The sequence below is a fragment of the Palaemon carinicauda genome, chromosome 7 (genome assembly GCF_036898095.1).
Source record: "Palaemon carinicauda isolate YSFRI2023 chromosome 7, ASM3689809v2, whole genome shotgun sequence".
In the NCBI taxonomy this organism is placed as follows: Eukaryota; Metazoa; Arthropoda; class Malacostraca; order Decapoda; family Palaemonidae; genus Palaemon; species Palaemon carinicauda.
This window is the reverse complement of record NC_090731.1, coordinates 60873307-60890764: the sequence shown is the minus strand read 5'-3', so window position 1 is coordinate 60890764 and position 17458 is coordinate 60873307. Positions and strand designations below refer to the sequence as shown.

The following is a 17458-nucleotide window of genomic DNA, read 5'->3' as shown; positions in this document are numbered from 1 at the left end:
TAGCAACCATCTTTATAACCTTTTTAATCCAGTCTTGTTTCAGAGAGTGCACATATCCATGCCATTTTAAAAGCTTCCTTAAGCTGCTCTAATTTGCCATCCTTGTTAAATTTCTGACACTTCAATTTCCATAATTTTAAAAGTTTAAGCTTTTTAAAACTTATTTAGATGCTTGCTGAAAACCTAGTTGATGCTTTAATAGTAAAAAACTGATTCGTATACTATATGTATATTCTATATATATTACACATTAACGTATACATATCGAGGTAGATATACTTATATACATATTGTATTTATGCTAATAAGGCTGAATCAGTCTGCTCTGTTCGCTATCAAGATTTAATATATACACAGGCCACAAAACCTAAAGGTGAACTAACTTCCTATATTTGAACAATCCTATTTATATGCATTAATACTTTAAATAAATCTGCAACCAAGTTTCCGAGTAAAAACCACACTAAGACACAAAGCATAATTACAATAATAGAATAAAGTAATGACTGATGACAAAAGATTCCTCCTGGAGCAAGTTACAAAATAGTGAGGTATATAAACTAACCCTTTATAGTTACAAAGCCAGTGAATCTACTCTTAAAACATTCTGACTTTCAAAGATTGAACTATACCCAGCAAGAATAGGCAAATGGAAAACATCCAATTTAAACAATTACACAAATTTTATCAAGTAAAAGATTAACAAAAAAAAAAAAATTCACCCTTTAAGAGGATACAGAACATTGATCTATGTAACAAACCCGAGATACATTAGAATTTTTATCTACAAACAGTCAGCATCTGGAAAGCTTGTCTGCAACAAGGTTATCTTCAACTTTGATATGAAACATCCTAATGTTGTACTGCTGCAGGATCAAGGCCCATAGTTGCCCTTCATTTTTTTTCCCCTTTAGTTATACTCTAGAAAGAATGGATTATGATTAGATTAGAAAAGAACTTTGAAATTTACGAAATACAATGAATTATGGTTAGAAAACTTTAATTTTGAGAAAAGTACACATTTTTCAAGAGCACGAAGGAGAGCCTAAGCCTTCTCGTTGACTGTACTCAAGGAACTCTGAGGCAGCATCAGTTTACTGAAGAAAAAACGATAAGTAAATTTGTCACCAGCCTGTATCAAAACTGCTTCTACAGCCACACCACCAGCATCTTTGATAAACCTCCAGTCGAATTCAGGTGCCTTCAACAAACACTCCAAAACGCTTTGATAGCATCAAAGGAACGTTGACAATCTTCTGTCCACTAAGAATGCTTTGATAGCATCAAATGAACGTTGTTTATCTTGTGTCCACTTAAAGTCAATCTTAAGGCTGGCGAGATTTATCAGAAGTGCAACAAATTGTTCGGACTGTACCTCCGGTGACATCCAGGCATAACAATAAAGCGCTGCACTTCCTCTTCTATAAGAGTTAACAAATCTTTAATTCATGCAACATCAGCATCCTTTGGTGCAATCATTCCACTCCCAATGTCCATGACCCAAGTACGCTCTCCAAATGGTAGTTTATTTTACCAGGTTGACCGTCAGTATTTAAAATCTCTAAGGGGAAGAAACAAGGAAGAACATTATTGAAATGGACCTACAGATGTGATTAAGTCAGAATATTTAGCATAGCATGTGTCAAGGGTACTCATATCCTTTAGAAGATAGATAAAAATTTGGCATATCTTTATCAATAAGGTCTTAGATTCTTTATAAAGGATAAGAGTTTAAATGGTGACAAATTTACTTCCCATGATCTGTACAGACTCTTCTGGTTTTACAGACTCATCTGGTTTTTGGAAGAGTATGCAGGTACAGGTCCAGGAGCTGTCTCTTTTCTGCCAGCCCATTCCGTAAACGAAACTCGTTCCATAGCTTCCTTCTTGTAAGGTAATCTGTATGATCTCCCTCAGACAGACCAGATTATTCCCAGGCTTCAATACCATACGTGAAGCCACAGTTGATGGGAGGGGTACATCTGAAATAAAAGTAATCAAACTCAATAACTGCACTATTACCACGCTGGGGTAACTGGTGATTACAAAGATAAAGGTCAATTATAGTGTATATTCTATGGTAGCAAGAATTTAATCATTAATCTCAGTGGCCATGTTAACTAACCAAACTTGAATTTTCACAATCATAGAATTTCATAAGATTAAAGTTAACTAGTCAATGGCTTTTACCCGTCAGGCGTGTCTAATGCAATAACAATCCTTTCTCTTATTAAAGTCTTAAGATGATACATCTTGCAATTTCTTCAATACTTTGTTCATCTAGTGTGTCAGCCTCAGCTAATTTTAACTACTTACCAAGATTCTCGTAAAGTATGATCATATTCTGCATGTTACATATTAATTTGTTCCTTTCTTAAGTTGGAAAAACTACTCCCTTAGCGTTCAGTGTTAAAAGTGTACGCCTTACAGACCCCCCTATGAGTTTCATAATCAAGTTTGGACAAATGTGTAAAACCTTAACCGTTCAAAACTAGATCCGGCAGTTATACTTTGAGCCTCTTGCAAGTTTGAGGCATTTTCTCAAAAATCATAAAGCAATTCTCGGTAGCTGCTTTGAAATTCAAAAATATTCCCGGTAGCTGCAATGAGCTGTACAGAACTATCTTAATGCAGTTTATCAAGCAGTTCTAGTTAAAACTTTACGCTACCATATCTAACATTTCACTTTGCTCTTAAAAATTCTTATTCAAACCAAGTTCTTTCAAAGGAAATCCATTAAACTAATACCAAAGCAGATAAAAATCCATAAATAATTGCATAATACCTCATTTCCTAATTTTGCCCTGACGCCAATAACGCATATCATAATGTACGGTAAATAAATACAGCCATCTTTAAGCACAAGCACTTATTACATACAGACAAAATGATAGGAAAGTTAGGCTTAGACATTATCAAACTACCCCCACAATCATTTAACAATACCAGAGTATGGACACCAGTCATTACGCTATTGGTGACAATGCAGAATCTGTAATAGTACATAATGCCGACAAAAACTAGAGGAAAACAAACATGTTCGAACATAATACTCATATGTATAAAAACTATGTAAAAAACAAGTACATAAATTTAACATGTAAACGTATAAACCAAACCACCACATATAAAGAACAAGAATAGAATAAAGTAATGCCATAAAAAAAAAAAAAAAAAAAAAAAAAAAAAAAAAAAAAAACTAACTGGACCAACTTACGAAATACTGGCGGTTCTGAACGAGTAATCCTTAACAGTTACACAGTGCCAGAGAACCTAAAATTCAAATGAATTTTAACTTTCAAAGAAGACTTAACTCTACTCCAGCAAGGAGAACTAAATGCGAACAAAATCACAGTTAAAACAAGGATTACATAGGAAATGTTATGGAAGTACAAATAAGGGGGAACTACACAAAAAAGACTAAATAAATATTACGTGACAATATTGAGCGTTCATAACATTATATATATATATATATAATATATATATATGTATATATATATATATATATATATAAGTATATATACATATACATATATATGCATATATATATATATATATATATATCTCTCTCTCTCTCTCTCTCTATATATATATATATATATATGTATATATATATATATATATGCATATATATGTGTGTATATACATAAATATATATATATGCATATATATATGCATATATATATATATATATATATATGCATATATATGTGTGTATATACACACACATATATATATATATATATACTGTACTGTATATACATATGTATATGTATGTATTCATATATATGTTATATATATACATATATATATGCATATATATATATATATATATACATATATATGTATATATACATATATATGTATATATACATATACCTATACACACACATATATATATATATATATATGCATATATATACATATATATATATATATATATATACTGTATATATATATATATATATATAGTTATACATATATATATATGTATATATATATATATATATTAATATATATATATATATATATATATATATCCAAAAAAGCTTCATCCCTTACGTTTTATTTTTTATTTTTGCTGATCATGAAAACAACCAACCGTGATTTCATTTATGTTAAAACTTTGTCAATATATTTCATAACTGAATTTTGAACGTTTAAGATTATAACTTCCCAATTTGCATGTCAAAATACTTCAAGATAAAGGAATGGACTCAATCGTCAAAATGACGAACTCCATTTGTCTGAATATATTTTTCTATGACGTCATGGTTTGTTTACAACCATGACGGGAAATTTAAGTGCTACGAATTTTAAACTATTTTTCATTTGTTAATAAATGTTAAATGATGAATTCTTCGGAGTTTAAGATTATCTACTGTTTACAAGACGACAGATAGTAACATTCAATAGGTTCAGATGAGCTAAACTTAATAAAAACACCAACTTTTTTTATCGTCTATATGTATCAGAGGATGTGACAAACGATTTCCAATATCAGTTGTATTTACTCTTACATTTGTTTACAAGCTGCAGGATAACATAAAAAATAACGGAAAATATAGGTTAGCCCCAATTGTTACACCATAGGTATATAATTCTCTCTTATTTTCTTTGATTTGTCTACTTTCTCGGTCAATTTATTTACATACTAAAAAGCAATCTCACCCCCCCCCACCACCACCACCACCAGCACACCATGAGTATTTCCCTTACATAACCTGGCTCCTTGTACTACCCATTTCCTAATCATGCTGTTGAAAGTCAGTAATGTTGTTACTGTCCTTAAAATATTTTATTTTTAATTGTTAATTGATTCTCTTATTTCATTGTTTCCTTACCACACTGGGCTATTTTCCTTGTTGGGTCCCCTGGGCTTAGATTATCCTGTTTTTTCCAACTAGGGTTGTAGGTTAGCAAGTAATAATAATAATAATAATAATAATAATAATAATAATAAATAATAATAATAATAATAATAATAATAATAATAATAATAATAATAAGCCTATAATGAGGCGAGCTAATGACTGCACTGCTGAATCCATAGGATCCACTTTCAAAAGGAAAATGGAGTCTTTTGAAAAAATAGAGACTTTGAAAATTTAATATCAAGTAGAAGCATTGGAAAGGTTTAACTGTATATGAAATGATCCTTGAAAGGAGAAACATTTTATATAAGTTGTATCTAACGTCGTATACCTCCCGAATTTAGCTCACTCAACCCCCGAAATGATTAAGTCTTTTATCTCTTTTACTTCCCTACTCTTCTCCATTACCACTTATCTCTTTCATGTTTGGAAAAGAAATAGATTAGATCTCTCTTTCTGTTACTAAGGACCATAGAACTCGATTCTTAAGGGGACAAGGGGAGAAAAGAATTTAAGAGTGACCATTTAAGTGAGTTGATTTTCCACGTCGTGTCGTTGGTAATTTAGACTCGCAGTGTTTAACTTCCCTAAGTTCTTTCCTAACTAAATCACGGCTATTTCGTCCAAGTGAGTATTTTTTCTGATGTGGGAGAAAAAATCTTCACTTTTTCCTTCACTAAGAAAACTCTCGCAAAATTTTATTTTTTCTTGTAGTTTAATTCTTCATTTTCTTTCTATTTTTTCTGGGTTGAGTATCTATTTGAGCTGAAGTGAAGTTCATGTCATCTATGGAGACATTTCAGTATTTCATTGCAATTATTATATATTTCTGTAAATTCTGATCTATTCATGTGATTTATATTCTTTATCTAAGATAATGGCCATAAAAGTTAATTGTTTTTCTGAATCTTTAATTATATCTTTCTTATCTTTATTTAGTAGCTAATAGTTTGGTTTCGTTATTATCTAAATATTATTTAGTCTCTTTGATTTGTTTTCTTTTCTTTTCTTTTCTTTATTTCTAGGAAGTATCTGAATGTTTCCACGACTGGAAAGTTTTTGAAACATGGAATCAATGAGAAGACTCTCAAGACAAAGTTTCCATATTCTTAAGAAATATCTTTTGGAACTCTCGGAAAACAGAGGATTATTAGGTTTCATTTATTAAGTTTCATTCATATATCCTACTATTATCGTATACATTTTATCACTATGCCTGATATGCATTCCAAAGACATTCTTTTTTTAAGTGATAGTGTTATCATTTCAAATATGTTCGTATCTTATTGACAAAGGAATATTTTCATTACAGGTTTTCTCTATTCTTAGAGTCTAGTTTTGAATCCAAAAGTGTTACAGAGTATCTGTAATAGTTTTTTATCTCTCTCGTGCATGAATGTAAAACTTAGAGATGAAATTTAAACAATGTATGACAAGTAATATTCTAAAAAGCGGCAAAATAATCAATGCTTAAATAAAAGGTAACTGAAGGAAGAAATACTTCTTCATAGTCTGAATATGAACCTTTATCAAAATACATGCATCCATTCTTAACTTTGGATCAAGAATCTATTCCTAGACCACACCAAACGAATAACAAACAAACGAGAAACATGAAAATTCCTGTTTATTGTAAATGAAACAATATAATCTCATAATCATCTTTCTATTACACTTATTCAAAACAAAAAGTTTTCAGATTAATCTTAGCGCTATTGAGCTACATCTAATAAATGATTATTGCATTGTCATCCTTATATCATGAGTTTCGTATATGCAAAAATAAAATGAAATATGAAAAATTCCCTCAAATATAATCTCTCTCTCTCCTCTCATCTCTCTCTCTCTCTCTCTCTCTCTCTCCTTTATATAAAGTAAAGTAGTTAAGAGCCGTTTTTTCTGTTTCCAAAACCTCTAAACTTTATTGGACGATAAATCTAGCAACAGTAAATTATCCTAACAACAGTGCAATTTATACCTACTGTGAATGAGTGGATATTAAAAAATTCTAACCTTGGCTTTTCTAACGTTTTGATATATTCTCTCTCTCTCTCTCTCTCTCTCTCTCTCGTCCTCTCTCTCTCTCTCTCTCTCTCTTTAACAATGATGATAATAATCATGATGAAAAGGCTAATGATAATAATAGAAATGATACAAATGATATTAATGATAATGATTATGATAAAAATAATAATAATGATAATAAACTTCTGTCCAGCTGTAGGATCAAATAAAATATTATCACTTCAAAAAAAGATTGTTTTCGAAAATAAACAAACTATTTTTTGAAAATTTATAAAATAGAAATAGAAATAAAACATTCTCATTTAAAAAAAAAAAAAAAAAAAAAACCATGCTTTTGTAAATATTATCTTGAATTCGAGAAAAAAAGTTCACAAGTTTTGAAAAGATTCTTCTAATTTTCAGAAAAAAAGCCGTGGAATACTTGCGGATCGGCTAAAAGCGATGTGTTAGTTCAACTGTTCTATCTGGATCATGATGTTCAATCATCGTGGGGGAGAGGGAGACGACGGGTAGGAGGTTATGGCTCATGTGTGCTGGGGAGGGGTGGTGCTATGACAAAGGAGATGCTTTGTTCTCCTTTCCTAGCCATATTGCTCTTCCATTTCAAAGCTTCATCAATGAAAATGTCGAATTCGTTAAGGTCATATTGGTCCGAAGACTTTGAATACGAGTTTCTACAGTCACGAAAAAACTTGACATTAAATGTTCGCGGATAATGCTATTGATTATAATGATATTATAAGAAAGAGCATCAAAAAACATCAATAACAATGATACAATAAAAGTCATAATGAATATGATTTATATTCAGCACCAGTGGTAATTGCATTGGTAATAGGAACAAACCTAACAAAAAATTAAATTCTTATAATATCTCTTTCTCGTTGTATTGCGACCTAAGATTCTTTATTTTTTCCATTAATTCTATTTATTTGTTTTCCTTTCCCAATTGACCCCTTTTTCGAAGATAATATTATTTAAAAAAAAATACATGGTAAAATAGATAAAAAAAAAAATAGAAGCATCTTTTCAGAATCAGGAAAAGTTTTGAAAATCAAGAAAATATTTCAAAAAATAGGAATTATTTTCGAAAACATAGGGAGTATTATAGAATTTGGATACTTTCTCGCAAACATAAAAAAGTGTTATTCAAACAAATAATACATATTTCTTTTAAACAGTTAAAAATATTTAAAAAAACAAAAATTATAAGAAAACGTGAATTTCATTTTTGAACGTTATAACTATTTTCGGAAGCATAAGAACAAATAAGGAATCGTTAGAACCGTCTTCGAAAACAAGAATTTTTCAAAAACAAAGGAAAAATATTCCGAAATCATGAAGTTTTAAAAATATTTTGAAAATCAGAATATTTATTTCGAAAACCTGAAATCAAAATATGGAAATACTTTTGAAAACAGGATCATGTTTTCTAGAATATATATATATATATATATATATACATATATATATATATATATATATGTACATACATATCTATCTATCTATCTATCTATATATATATATATATATATATGATGATGATGAAATAAAACTTCAAGAATAACTTCAATTAAATTCTTCTAAAATTCATCTTTTGCCCCCCCCCCACCAAAAAAAAAAAAAAAAAAAGCGAAAGTGTACGAGGAAAAATTAAAGTTCTTAGTGACACGCGTCCAGGATGGCCTGTGGGACCCTCGACTTCACATCAAAGCAAGAAGCGCTTTCGCTGAAACATCCACCAAAGGCTGCCAAAGAAGCTTTGGGCCCTTCAGCTCGACTCTGACTCTCTTGCATACAAACAAAATCATTCCGGAGGCCAAGGCTTCCGACAGCAAAGGTAAACATCTTGACGTCTACCGTCTCTTAGCAAAGTGCAGCATTGGCCTGCTGAGTATTTGTTTGCAATTCTATGCAGGAAAGAGAGAAAGGATAAAAGATATCCAGCCAAACGGGCAATTAATGCATATAATTATTGCAAATAACTCGCTCAACTTCATACCAACACGTTCCATCACACGAAATACTACTCATCTTTATTTAAGACGCAGCAAATTGTCTACAGTTTTACCAAAATCTTTGACATTATATTTATTATAAATACATAAAGTATGACGGCTCATTTCATAATACTGAAAGGCAAAGGACTTTTTCTTGTTTCCTAACTAAATCACGGCTATTTCTTCCAAGTGAGTATTTTTCTGATGCGGGAGAAAAAAAATCTTCACTTTTCCTTCAATAAGAAAGTCTCGGAATTTTTTTTTTTTTAAATTATTTATTTGGCCTTTCAAACTCTTTATATTTGAGTATCTATTGAAACTGAATTGATGTTTGCGTCATCTTAGGGAACATTTGACTATCTCATTGCGATTATTTATTAATATTTCTAGAAATTCTAATTGGCATCAGTCTCACGTGATATATTCATACGATTTATATTCTTTATTCAATCTGGGAGAATTCAAGATAATGTGAATATTTGTTGAGTGTTTTGTGAAATTTAAGGTATATCCCTCTCATCTTCATATAGTGTCTAATAGTTTGGTGTAATTATTCTTTAAATAATCTTTAGTTTCTTCAACTTGATTTATTTGCCTTTCTTAATTTCTAGGAGTATTTAAATGTTTCCACGACTGGAAACTTTTTGAAACCTGGAACCAGTGGGAAGAATCTCAAGATAAAACTTCTAAATTCTTACGAAATATCTTTGGGAATCATCAGAAAACGGAGGATTATCATGTTTCATTTATGAAGCTTCCTTCATATTCCTCACTATTATGGTTAACATTTTATCACTACGCCTGATATTCATTCCTATGACACCCTTCTCTACGAGTTAGCGTTATCATTTCAAATATTCTCATAACTTACTGACAAATGAATATTTTCATTACAGTTTTCTCTATTCCTAGAGTCTAGTTTTGAATCTAAAGTGTTGGGTTAGAGTTGTCTTGCTGAAGGGTACCCTCGGGGACACTATTACATCTTATTTATTTATCTTCCTCTAATTTTGTTAAAGTTTTTTAAAGTGTATGAAGGAAAGATTTATCTTAACATTGTTACTGTTCTTAAAATATTTCATTTTCTTTGTTTTCTCTCCTCAATAGGCTATTATCCCTGTTGGAGCCCCTTAGGCTTATAGCATCCTGATTTTCCAACTAAGGTTGTAACATTGCAAGTAATAATAATAATAATAATAATAATAATAATAATAATAATAATAATAATAATAATAATAATAATAATAATAATAATAATAATAATGTGTGAATGTTAAACTAAGAGATGAAGTTTAGACAATGTATGAGCAGTATTATTCTGAAAAAGGTCAAGATAGCCGATGCTCAGTTGTGAGGTAACTAAGGATATAAGGACTTCATAATCTAAATATGAGCCTATTTTGAAATATATGCATTCATCCATGCATGCATTCTTTATTTTGGCTCAAGAATCTATTCATACACACCAAATGAATAACAAACCAAATAGACACATGAATATTCTTGTTTATCATAAATAATCTACAGTGGATCAAAACCATTTATTCTCAAAATCATTTTACAAATACATTTATTCAAACAAAATTTATCAGATTAATCTCAGCGCTTTTGAGCTACATCTAATGAATGATTGCTGCTTTGTCGTCTTGATATTATGAGTTTCATATATGCAAAGAGAAAATCTAATTCCCTTAGATATACTCTCTCTCTCTCTCTCTCTCTCTCTCTCTCTCTCTCTCTCTCTTATCTAGAAGTAAAGTAGTTAACCCATTTTTCTGTTTCTAGAACTTCCAAGCTTTATTGGACTATAAATCTAGCACCAGTAAATTATTATAACAACAGTGCAATTTATTGGTACAGTGAATAGGCGGATAATCAAATATTCCAACCTTGGTCATTCAATTGTATTTTCTCTCTCTCTCTCTCTCTCTCTCTCTCTCTCTCTCTCTCTTTAATATGCATACACGCCAGTTTAGTTAGAAATACAGTGATCAATAATGATAATAATTATTATAACATTCCTAATAAAATAAAAAAAATAATAATAATGATGATAATGATGATAAAAATAATATTGATGATAATGATGATAAAAATAATAATGATGATAATGATGATAAAAATAATGATGATGATAGTAGACTTTTACCTAACTCTGGTATCGAACCAATACATTTTGGAATGAATGGTAAAGATGCTAGCACCTAGTGAACTAAAGCCATAAAAGCAATTTGAACTTAAATATTAATGTATTTCTTTCATAGCCTCTATTGACTTTCATTTGATGTGTCTGGGGTTCGATCCATGTGTAAAGTTGATTCCCAGCCTACTCCCCCCAACTACACCCCCTCCCTCCGTACCCACTCACGCAAAAACAATAATGATGATGATAACTAATAGAAGCTCTCTGCAAATTTCTCAGACATCATTTTTACGGTTATTACTCAATGTCACAATTAAGATTCAGCTGGACACATTACCTATCTAAATTTAAACATATAAGCATATATATATATATATATATATGATAGGGAGGCAGATATAATTGCTGTTCCAGGTGTTGAGGTGCCAGTGATGGGAGATGAGAATGAGAGAGAGATTACAATAGAGGAAGTGAGGAGAGCACTAGATGAAACGAGAGTGGGAAAAGCATCTGGTATGGATTGTGTGAAAGCTGAGATGTTGAAGGAAGGGGGTGTGACTGTACTTGAATGGTTGGTGAGATTGTTTAATGTGTGTTTTGTGTTGTCAATGGTACCAGTAGATTGGGTCTCTGCATGTGTTGTACCACTATATAAGGGTAAGGGAGATGTGCATGAGTGTTGTAATTCAAGAGGTATTAGTTTGTTGAGTGTAGTTGGAAAAGTGTATGGTAGAGTACTGATTAATAGGATTAAGGATAAAACAGAGAATGCAATCTTGGAAGTACTGGGTGGTTTTAGAAGAGGTAGGGGGTTGTATGAATCAGATTTTTACAGTTAGGCAGATATGCGAGAAATATTTAGCAAAAGGTAAGGAGGTGTATGTTGCGTTTATGGATCTGGAGAAAACATATGATAGAGTTGATAGGGAAGCAATGTGGAATGTGATGAGGTTATATGGAGTTGGTGGAAGGTTGTTGCAAGCAGTGAAAAGTTTCTATAAACGTAGTAAAGCATGTGTTAGAATAGGAAATGAAGTGAGCGATAGGTTTCCGGTGAGAGTGGGGCTGAGACAGCGATGTGTGATGTCACCGTGGTTGTTTAACTTGTATGTTGATGGAGTGGTGAGAGAGGTGAATGCTCGAGTGCTTGGACGAGGATTAAAACTGGTAGGCGAGAATGATCATGAATGGGAGGTAAATCAGTTGTTGTTTGCGGATGATACTGTACTGGTAGCAGACACAGAAGAGAAGCTTGACCGACTAGTGACAGAATTAGGAAGGGTGTGTGAGAGAAGGAAGTTGAGAGTTAATGTGGGTAAGAGTAAGGTTATGATATGTACGAGAAGGGAAGGTGGTGCAAGGTTGAATATCATGTTGAATGGAGAGTTGCTTGAGGAGGTGGATCAGTTTAAGTACTTGGGGTCTGTTGTTGCAGCAAATTGTGGAGTGGAAGCAGATGTACGTCAGAGAGTCAATGAAGGTTGTAAAGTGTTGGGGGCAGTTAAGGGAGTAGTAAAAAATAGAGGGTTGGGCATGAATGTAAAGAGAGTTCTATATGAGAAAGTGATTGTACCAACTGTGATGTATGGATCGGAGTTGTGGGGAATGAAAGTGATGGAGAGACAGAAATTGAATGTGTTTGAGATGAAGTGTCTAAGGAGTATGGCTGGTGTATCTCGAGTAGATAGGGTTAGGAACGAAGTGGTGAGGGTGAGAACGGGTGTAAGAAATGAGTTAGCAGCTAGAGTGGATATGAATGTGTTGAGGTGGTTTGGCCATGTTGAGAGAATGGAAAATGGCTGTCTGCTAAAGAAAGTGATGAATGCAAGAGTTGATGGGAGAAGTACAAGAGGAAGGCCAAGGTTTGGGTGGATGGATGCTGTGAAGAAAGCTCTGGGTGATAGGAGGATAGATGTGAGAGAGGCAAGAGAGCGTGCTAGAAATAGGAATGAATGGCGAGCGAGTGTGATGCAGTTCCGTTAGGCCCTGCTGCTTCCTCCGGTGCCTTAGATGACCGCGGAAGTAGCAGCAGTAGGGGACTCAGCAGTATGAAGCTTCATCTGTGGTGGAAATGTGAGAGGTTGGGCTGTGGCACCCTAGCAGTACCAGCTGAACTCGGCTGAGTCCCTGGTTAGGTTGGAGGAACGTAGAGAGTAGAGGTCCCCTTTTTTGTTTTGTTTCTTGTTGATGTCGGCTACCCCCCAAAATTGGGGGAAGTGCCTTTGGTATATGTATGTATGTATATATATATATATATATACAACATATATATATATATATATATATGTGTGTATATATATATATATATGTGTGTGTATATATATATATATATATACACACATATATATATATATACACATATATATATATATATATATGTCTTTATTTTATACAGAATATTTGTATATTCACATATACTGTATATATACTGCTATCACAAACACACACACACACACACACACACATATATATATATATATATATATGTATGTTATATACATGCATATATACAAATATATATATATATATATATATGTGTGTATATATATATTAGTATATATATCTATATATATAAATATTATATATATATGTTATTATATATATATATATATATATATTATATATAGTATATAATATATATATATATATATATATATAAATATATATATATATATATATATATATATGTTTATTTACATACATGTATATGTATATGCTCATATATTCAGTATATAAATAAATATCTATCTATCTATCTATCTATCTATATATATGTTACGGTCATTTTGAGGAATTAGACATTTTGCAAACTACCCGGTCATTTTGGAAAATGACCAAAATATCTGTCAGTATGCAAAATGCCCAAATAATTGTGGTCATTTTGGAAAATGACCAGAAGTTTGGTCATTTTGCAAAATGACTATTAGTATCGTTGGTCATTTTGTAAAGTTATCCCAATAGCTGCTGGTCATTATGCAAAAATAAACAAATAGTAACTTAAAATTGATTAGGAAAAGTCTAAGTATTAATAAAGGCGTTTGTTTTATTATTCAACATTAAAAACTTACATTACACATTACAAGTCGACTGTAGTGTGTGTTAGGGTGTCAGTTAGTTCCTACGGAGGTTCGGCCGAGGACGGAAATATTCGTGCTCCTCTCATCACTTATTTGTTGCAAGTATATTGTACACTGAAAAGCTTCACAATGGAAAGTATGAAAAGAAAAGAAAGCTACAAATAGTTCATGTTTATTTTCCCGGGAAGAATACGAATGAGTAATTAGTCGCCTGAATGAAAGGCATGGAGACAGAGGAGCAGCTTGCAGAAGCACTTTGTTTAGTTAATTAAGAAGATAAAAATGTAGAACAAGGGAGAAGTGCTGAAAGTTGTGCCATAAATTGCAACTCGTGTGGTCAAAACATTCCATGTCATCCTTCTGGTCAGTGTTGTTCAACTGTAAATGACAATGTTGATAACCCTGTGCTCTGTCGCCTATGCAATAGAAATCGTAGCATTCAGGCTGAACGAAGGGAATGGAAAATACAACAAGAGAAGCAAGCTAAAAAAATGAAGGATAAATCAGTACAGTGTTCAAAGCCAGCCCTTGCAGGGGATAATGTCATGGTTCCTATTCCACTTGTTGACCGTGGACGAGCGGAGTTTGCGAATGCAAAGGCAATTATAACTGACAAATAGATGGCGGAACTTACAAACTAGGGACAAAACATAAACAGGTGTACAGTCGGAATCAGTTCACTATATGTGCTGAAAAATTTATGTCACTCGAAGAGGTAATAAAGGATTGCGAAGTCAGTCTGCAAGAGGTAGCTATTGCAGACTCGATGGGACATGGTCAGGGGATCAGTAAGTGTAGCTGCACCCAGTCATGTCGGAGCAGACACTGTAAATGCTTCAAAAACGAAGTATTGTGCAACAGCAGATGTAAATACAGCAACTCTTGTCCAAACAAGTGTGATAATGCTAATTTTGATAATTGTTGAAATAATTTTCAAGTTCAGTTTTAGTTCTTTCAATATTGTAATATACTTGTAATGTGTAATGTAAGTTTTTAATGTTGAATAAATAAAACACACACCTTTATTAATACTTAGACTTTTCCTAATTAGTTCTAAGTTTCTATTTGTTTATTTTTGCATAATGACCAGCAGCTATTGGGGTAACTTTACAAAATGACTAACGATACTAATAGTCATTTTGCAAAATGACCAAACTTCTGGCCATTTTCCAAAATGACCACAATTATATGGGCATTTTGCATACTGACAGATATTTTGGTCATTTTCCAAAATGACCGGGCAGTTTGTAAAATGACCAATTCCTCAAAATGACCGTAACATATACATACACACACACACACACACACACATATATATATATATATATATATAGAACTCAAGAATAAAAGTTAATATGAGTTGAAAACTATGTTTGTATAAAAAATTAATGCTAAAAAACGCCTAATTCAAAACTTTTATATAAATTTGATTTTTGTGCAAGTATTAGTCGATCAGGTAGGTTAGTTATGAATAAATATATACATACACGGTCGCAAACGTTATTAATTCCTATATGTGTGTGTGTATATATATATATATATATATATATATATATATATATATATATATATATATATATATATATATATATTATATATATATGTATATATATATATGTGTATATATATATGTGTATATATATATATATATATATATATATATATATATATATATATATATATATATATATATATATATATATATATATATATATATATGTGTGTGAGTATGCATGCATATACATGTGTATACATGAATATGTACTCAAAAAAGGATTTAGTTCGTTACAATCTCTAGGTACCCATTATGTTATTCTTAATGTCTAATATTGTCTGTCATCCACATTATATGTCTGGCAAATGTCCATTTAGTTTTCCTATATCTCGTTAGAATATCCTTTACTTTAGTGTGCTCTCGTATTCATGTTGATCTTGTTTCTGTGTCTTAGTGTATTCATATCATTATTCTCTTCATATCTCTTTGAGTCGCAACTAGATTATGTTCTAAGGCTTTAGTAAGGCCTGTAAGTTTCCGACGCATAAGTTAATACTTGTAGGATCATCTCATTAAATACTTTCCTTTTCAGAGAAAGTGGTACTTTAAATTTCAATCTCGTTTTGTTTACTAAATGCCCTTCATCCTATGCATACTTTTTTTTTTTTTTTCGGCCTCGTGTCCTGGGGGAACTGTTACTGCCTGTCTTAAGTACTTATACTTATTATCAATCTCTAGTGGTTTGCCAATCCCTGTTATTTGTTTTCGCTCTGCATTTTCACTGTAAATCATCTTAGTATTACTCCCATATGTTTTTAGTTTTAAATTTTTGCTTTCTTTATTCAAGTCTTCTTTAATCTTTTATAGGTCCTCCCATGATTCACTAAAGACAACTATGTCCTCTGCAAATCACCCTATTAAGTTATTCCCCATCAATATTGATTCCTACTTTTTCTTAATCTAAATTCTTGTAAACTTCTTTTAGGCATGTTGTGAATAATTTAGGAGTGGTGGGGTCCACCTAATTAAATCTTTTTTCAATTAGAAGTTTCTCACTATCTTTATGTATCTTTATAATTTTTGTACTCCCTGTAGAGATATCTTCAAACGTTCCAACATAAGATTTTTTTTTCTTTGTTTTTGAAAGGCTTTCATTACTGTTGACTTTCTTTATGGAATCAAAAGCTTCCTGAGAGAGTATAAATACCATACATAGTGGTGTACAATACTTCTATTTTATTTTTCCATTAGCTGGTTAGTTACTTGGATATGGTCAGTTATTGAATACCCACTATAAAAGCCTCCATCCCCTAATGGTTGATTGAAGTCTATCTGTCTTTCTATTTGGCCTAATATCATCTTTGTAAGCATTCTATTTTTTTACGGAGAGTACACATATTGGTCGGTAATTTTCAGGCCCTATTTGTTTTCTTTTTTATGAATTAGTATAATGATAAGGTATGAATATAAATATAAACAAATCATTCAAGCACACACTATTTAAGCTGAACAAGTTTTGTTTTGGTGATTCAGCTGTATAGATATAAGGATGATGAGAGCTTTGCAATAGATGATAGATGATCATATTCTCCTATTGCTTATCTTCTTCCATTAGTTTTTTCTTATAAAGAAACAGATAAATGAAACAAAACAAAGAAGTTTCTATTCGAAAATATTTCTGTAAATGATGTGTCAATCAATTTAGGAATGGTGTGGACCCTTGGATAAAACCAACTCTTACAAATGTTCTTCATTATTCAACCTTTTTATCCTTTCGTGAAAACTGACAAACCTCAGAAACAAAACAAAAACTTTCCTCAATCAAAAGCCTTAAGAGCTCC

At 31.6% G+C, this 17458-nt stretch overlaps 1 long non-coding RNA gene across 1 annotated transcript; it reads right to left on the bottom strand.

Annotated features, from left to right (window-relative positions):
- Positions 1–219: 219 nt before the first annotated feature.
- Positions 220–3319, bottom strand: LOC137643580 (uncharacterized). The gene is made up of 2 exons (XR_011045013.1): positions 3218–3319; positions 220–1982 (listed from the first exon to the last, which is right to left on the bottom strand). It is a non-coding gene; the product is annotated as an uncharacterized lncRNA (long non-coding RNA).
- Between the last annotated feature and the right edge of the window lie 14139 nt (positions 3320–17458).